General features: G+C 54.1%; 1 long non-coding RNA gene across 1 annotated transcript; it reads right to left on the bottom strand.

The window, feature by feature from the left end:
- Positions 1-313: 313 nt before the first annotated feature.
- On the bottom strand, positions 314-5,920 carry LOC135978683 (uncharacterized). Its single transcript, XR_010596059.1, has 4 exons — positions 4,939-5,920; positions 4,488-4,551; positions 824-875; positions 314-391 (listed from the first exon to the last, which is right to left on the bottom strand). It is a non-coding gene; the product is annotated as an uncharacterized LOC135978683 (long non-coding RNA).
- Between the last annotated feature and the right edge of the window lie 201 nt (positions 5,921-6,121).

The following is a 6,121-nucleotide window of genomic DNA, read 5'->3' as shown; positions in this document are numbered from 1 at the left end:
AGCCGAGGGACATGTCGCTGCTTGCGGGGAGACGCACGGAGCCAGGTAGGGAGCCTGCCAGCCCCACGCCAACCGGACTTTTGACAGCCCAGGCAGCAGTGCTGACCGGAGCCGCCAGGGTCCCTTTTCGAGCGGGTGTTCTGGTCGAAAACCGGACACCTGGGAACCCTAGCCAGGATGCTTGCAGCCAGCAAGATTCCTCTACTATTAAAGTTGCAGTGCCCAGAAAAGAGAAGGCCGACATCTCAGTCACATGGCTACACGCAGCCTAGTGCGCAGTGAGGAAACTTGGCCGCACACACTTGGAAATCAGCAGCAGCTTTATTATGCAACAAACAACTCGATGCCGTGTTAACTCTGGCCCGTCCTTCTGTGACGCTTGGAAAGGCTCCTATGAGAGGGGGAAAAAACCACAATAAAAGCAATGATCTTCAGCTATATATTGATCTTCCAAACTCTCTGTTTCTAGCCATCCAGCTTGCATCTAAACACTCGACACTCATATTAAAACGACCATCGTTTCCACCTGAAAGGACCATGTTTCCTGCCCCTCTAGGGTTACAGGGGTGTACCCAGGGCCGGCACAACCCATTAGGCAACCTAGGCGGTTGCCTTGGGCGCTAACATTTGGGGGGCGGCGACCTCAGCGGCCGGATCTTCGGCTGCCCCCGTTGTCGTCGGTATTTCGGGGGCGGGACCTTCTGCCGCCTGTCGGGGGCGGCATTTCGGGGGCAGGACCTTCCGCCACCTAGGGCGGCAAAAACGCTGGCGGCGCTCCTGGGTGTACCTAGAGCTGTAGTGCACGGCCCGTGTCTGTGCTTACCTCGCTAGTCCTGGAACAGCTCCTCGGGAAACAGCACCTCAGCCCTTCTGGCCTGGAATAGGAAGAGGAAGGATTAATCATTCAAACACATAACAGCCCATGTCACCGTGGGGCTGAAGGGCTCCTGCTACTCAGACTGCATCAATGGGCACAGAGACCGGCCATAATCTGATTCGCTGCAAAGGGACCTAAGAGGAGAAAAACGTAGGGGAGGCAGAGCATCAGCGCCACCCTGTGGGGAGTGGCTTACATGACTAGTTTCTACCTTACTTTTTTTGGAAGAACAATACAAAGTCCTAACTAAGGGGGAACTGTTTCCTTGCAGTGAGCCCAGGACGAATTCCCACCAGAGGGGCTGCTGCTGGGCTAGGGTGTTAACTTGGACCCTGCCTTCCTTTGCAATCCCCAAGCCTCTTCAAGCGCAGTCAATTAGGACTCCAGGAACAGAGGTGGTTGCTTTGGGTAGGTCTACACTTGGGGCTATTTCGACCCTGCTAGCACGGGTGTAACAGCAGTGTAGATGGTGAGGCCTGGCTAAGGCAAGTAAAGGGACGCTTGAACCCTATGGCTATGCACCCTACCTGCCCATGCAGGGCCTCCCGTGTCTACGCTGCTATATTTAGTAGGGTAGAGTCCTGCCCCTTCCCCGCTGCCAGAGCCTTTCCCCACAGCAGTGAAAGATTCCAGTGGGGAAAGGCTCTGGTGGGGGGAGGCAGTGCGGAACGGCACCGACAGCTCCCCAAGCTGAGCCTGGCTGCCCTCCCTACCACAGCCTTTCACGTGTAGCTACACGCACCCTACGTGCTGACGTAAGTGTAGACAAGGCCTTTGTGTAATAAAGGACAGTGCAGGATGGAAGAGGGACAGGGTCAGGATTTAAGGATCATGGAAGCTTTTTTTGTTGTTAGCTGCTGTATGGAGATGGCTGCTGTGTTCGTAAAGGGACCCCTGTACCACAGAAATAGCTCAGGGTCTGGGACAGGGTGTCACATTTTTCCTTGTCCTTCTGCACCTCAAAACTTTTTTTTTTAAAAGGCTACTAGTCAAATCCTGCAGTTGGGAACCCAGTGGGCAGTGCACACAGCCCAGCTACACACCAGGGGTTATTGTAATCAGCGACTGCCCCAAGCCACGTCGTTCAGCTCTGGCTCCGGATCCAGATCTCAGCGTCCCCAAGTCCACCAGTGCTGGGTTTGGGGTTTCCAGTCTGAGCCCATCTCTCACTGCCATGATCATTTCAGAGCCTCGGCCAACACACTCCAGTGTCCTGAGTCACTGATGCTGCAGGGCTAGAGATCCTCAGCTGGTGGGAATTTGCAGAGCTCCATTGCCGTCCGTAGCGCTAAGCCAATTTGCACCATCCGAGGAGCTGGTTCTTGGAGTCTGGTACTGACTGGTGAAGGACTAGCTATAGGCATTAGCAGCCTGAATCAAAACTTGAGTTCCATCCAGTCCAGGACCCCATCTCTGAGAGCAGCCAGCACCCGATGGGTCAGAGGAAGCTGTCAGAATCCCACAGTAGCAGCTGTGGAAGAATCTGTCTCCCAGATGGGCTTTCTACAGATCTCTAATAGGCCTCTGTCCTTATTCTCCCCCAAAGCGGAGTAACGTTAGCACAGGAAGGAACAAAGGTACCTGTTCTAAATAGAGTTCAGCCTGAGAATTAGTCTGAATCCAATATGCTGACAGGCTGAAAAACATGAAGGGCCCAGCCGGCTCTGTAGTGCTCTGCGCTTTCCCAGCCAGCCAGGTCCTTCCTGAAGCCGTTGTTCAGAAAATAGGGGTTTCCTCAGAATCGCCCTGGGCTCATGTGCGCATGGTGGCTGGGGTGGGAGACTCAGTGGGGACAAGAGCCAGAGTCAGTCCAGAGCGACTGTAGAACTACGCTGCGAGCTGGACTGTCCCCGTGCCAGGCAAACCTGCTTTCATGGTTAGCGTGGTCTTGCCTCCAGCTTTCCTGTCTTACTTTTAAGCAATTGTCCTGGCCTCCTGAGAATGTGAATAACTCCCATAGGCTCACTGATCACCGTGATCACACTCGCCCGGAGCCTTCTCCTTGCCGTCAGCTCCCTCACTCCCTGCCCATAACTCTCCTCCCACAGTCCAGGGACCAGTTATTTTGCCCTTTGCTGTATTTTGTCTAGAGTCTCCTCTGTAAATGTGTGTGTGTGTGTGGGAGGGTGGGGGTAGGGGTGAGGGTGGGGGTGGGGGAGGGGTGAGAATTGCCATCTGAAAGGTGGCGAGCAGAGAGCTTGTCTCTAACTCTACAGAGCTTTGATCTCCTTGCTGTGATTCACACCCTTACTGCTGCGTAATAGAGGTGAAGGAGGCATGGCCCAGTCTAGTGGCACTAGCCCATTTCAGTCATGAGGACAGAGGTTGCTGTGCTCTGGGTTTCTCCTGCCAGCCTGGGGCTGGCCAATCACTGTACTGTTATGTAATAAGGGTCCCCTGTGGAACGCATAATGAGCTAGTCGGGGTCAAAGGTTACTTGGTCCGTCCTCAGCCATGAATTTTAGCAGGCGGATGCTGCTCCTCCCTCTTTTCTCCTGTTTGTGGACTTTGGCGGTGCCCAGCAGTTCGTGTGTTGGGGGATCAACAAGGGAAAAAGAAGTTTAGCAGCAGCAGAGAAAGGGGAACCCTGGATTCGCTTTATTCCAGCTCAATCATCACACTGTTAATGACGGAAATGGTCTCTGCTCTGTCCTTTGTAGGCTCAAAGAACACATTCCCTTCTCCATGGGCCTGGGCCAAAGCCCATTAAAGACAACAGAGAGACTGACTTCCGTGAGCTTTGTTTGGATCAGGCCACCATGAACAAAGAGGGGTTGGACTCATTCCTGCATCTCTAGGCTTAGCCTATAACCATCTCACTGTCCACTATTTCCTTTGATTGACGGGCTGGTCTCACCCTCACTCAGATCCCGGACTAAGGAACTGGATCTGGGGAGTTTGTACCCAATATCCCCCACCTCCTCCCTCTTTACATCTGAGGGTCTCTCTGATGAGTCCTTGCTGAGGACTGTCAAGTCATATTGCCCTGGCCTGATCTTCTTTGACTAAACACCAGGAAATACGGGCTTCCAGGGCTCCATCTGTGTCTTTGCATTAACCAGGTGTATCTTCCTGCCTCATTTAACTACCAGGCTCCTCTGGTCAGCGAAGCAGCAGAAAAGCTTCCTGACTCAGGATACAGAGTACCTCTGCTGCTCAGTGCAGCATCTGCCAACCTGCCAGCCTTGAGGCCCAGCCTGTGATATGGTTCTGCAGATCCTAGGCTCAGTGCAGATCCTGGCAGCTGCGTGGGAATGTGCCTGAAAGCCGCTTTTGTGCACCACCCCCACCAACTTGGAGGCCATCTGGCCACTGGGCCAGCCCCCAGCATAAAGCAGAGAAGCCTCGGGGATGCCGCAGCCATGCCCCCTCTCCCTTGGGAACACCTCCCTCTCCTGAGGCTGGGAGGAGGGTGGTGTTGGAGCCATTACAACAGGCCGATGGCGCCCATTACAGAAGAGGATCATCACACAGTGGATGACCAAAGCACACAGTACAAATTAGACCCCATTGGTGCCATGACAGGGCCTCTGCGTCCCCATTGCCATCTCCTTGACCCACACCCTGGGACCTCTGCTTCCTCACTGCACTAACCAAGGATATTACTTACGTTCACGTACCAAGTCCAGGCCTTCTGATCTGGGTCTGTCTGCCGGCGTGCTGGACAGTGCGCCCTAGGGAATCAACACAACGGCTCTCCTGTCAATGCTTACATTCTCCAGGGCGAATTTTCAGAGGTTCAGCCTCTCAACAAAGAGAGCAGTTTTCAAGACGTCTCACGGGAAATCAAACGCAGTCACAATCTGGGAAATTACCGAGGGACTGATGGCCGAATGCTGCGCTATTTCCACTGTTCCAGAGGGATTTCCTCAGAAGTATCTGGATGATTATGGTTTCAACACAATCCCTGCCTTTTACATAAACCCCAGGCCACCCCACTTACAGGTCAAGAAATGAGGATGCAAGGTGCCCCAGACATACATACGGGGCACTGCCAGTTGTGAGAATATGGGACTGAGCCACGCTCTGCAATCTCAGTTCAACAAGTCAACAAAACTTACCTCAGCAAAGAAGGCAACTGAGGTGAGCGTGTGCTTCTTCCTGCCCCACTTGGGCCTTGGGCCTGAAATCCTTCCCTCTCTCATGTGGGGCTCTGCAACATAAATACCCATGAGTAACAGGGACAGCAAGCCCTACAGAGCAAATCCGTATGGCAGATGGTAGAAAGAATAGCTTATACTATCTATCTATCTGTCTATCTATCATTACATGTTAATTCACTTACAGCATCTAGGCCTCCCCATTGTAGCTGAATGGTTCACAGTCAGAAGCTGTGATGTATCTGTTGAGGGGCTGGATTGTAGGATGAGAGTCCATGCATAGGCTCAGGCCAATGTCTTCCTATGTCACTGTCCAAAGTCTGGCACTAACATTCATATTCAGGCATCTAGACGAGTGGATTGATTTTCAGAGGAGCTGAACAGCCACGGCTTCAGCAGATTCGAGTGAGAAGTTCTTGGTATTCAGCATTTGAGAAAGGTCAGGCCATTTATTTAGGTGCCTGAGTGTGGCATTGCAGCCGCTGCCATGGGTCGTTTACAAAGAATACGGAATCAACATCATCTCGGCACGACAACCAAGTTCAGGATCTAATCGAGCTGTATCCTCTCTGTACTGCTGAACGGTTGCGAAACACTGGGACTGGGCCACTATAACGTTGTATATTGGGCATAGAGTGGAATGACTTCATTTGTAAAGCAGATGTTTATGGTCGCTCCAGTCTACAGACTACTGGGGCCATTATCCGCAGATGGCGTCTTATGCTTTTCAGACATGTCGCGACTATGCCACAAGACCAGGCCTGCACAACATACAGCCCGTGGGCCGCATGCAGCGCGTGGGGGCTCACTGTGCGGCCCGCGGGGGGATTATAAACCCCCGCACACAAAGTCCCGAGGCTGGCGTGGCGACGCTTCCTGGGGCAGCTCCTGGTGGCGTGCCTGCCCGCCGACAGGAGCCAGCAATGTGGGACACGGGGATGGAGCCCTCGGGCGCCACCGCGCCTCCACGCCCCCCCCGGCCCCAAGCGGGACACGGAGCCCGCGCGTGTTGCTGCCCCTCCCCACTGCCCCAAGCGGAACACGGGCACGGAGCGCTCGCCTCTCCCCCCCCCAGCGGGACACAGGGCTCAGCCACCGCCCCCGTCCTGAGGCTTTTTGGCCCACCCCCCCCGGGACTCCTGCC

This window comes from Chrysemys picta, unplaced genomic scaffold, assembly GCF_011386835.1.
Source record: "Chrysemys picta bellii isolate R12L10 unplaced genomic scaffold, ASM1138683v2 scaf392, whole genome shotgun sequence".
In the NCBI taxonomy this organism is placed as follows: domain Eukaryota; kingdom Metazoa; phylum Chordata; order Testudines; family Emydidae; genus Chrysemys; species Chrysemys picta.
Note: the sequence above shows the minus strand (reverse complement) of the source record. Positions and strands in the feature narration are given on the sequence as shown.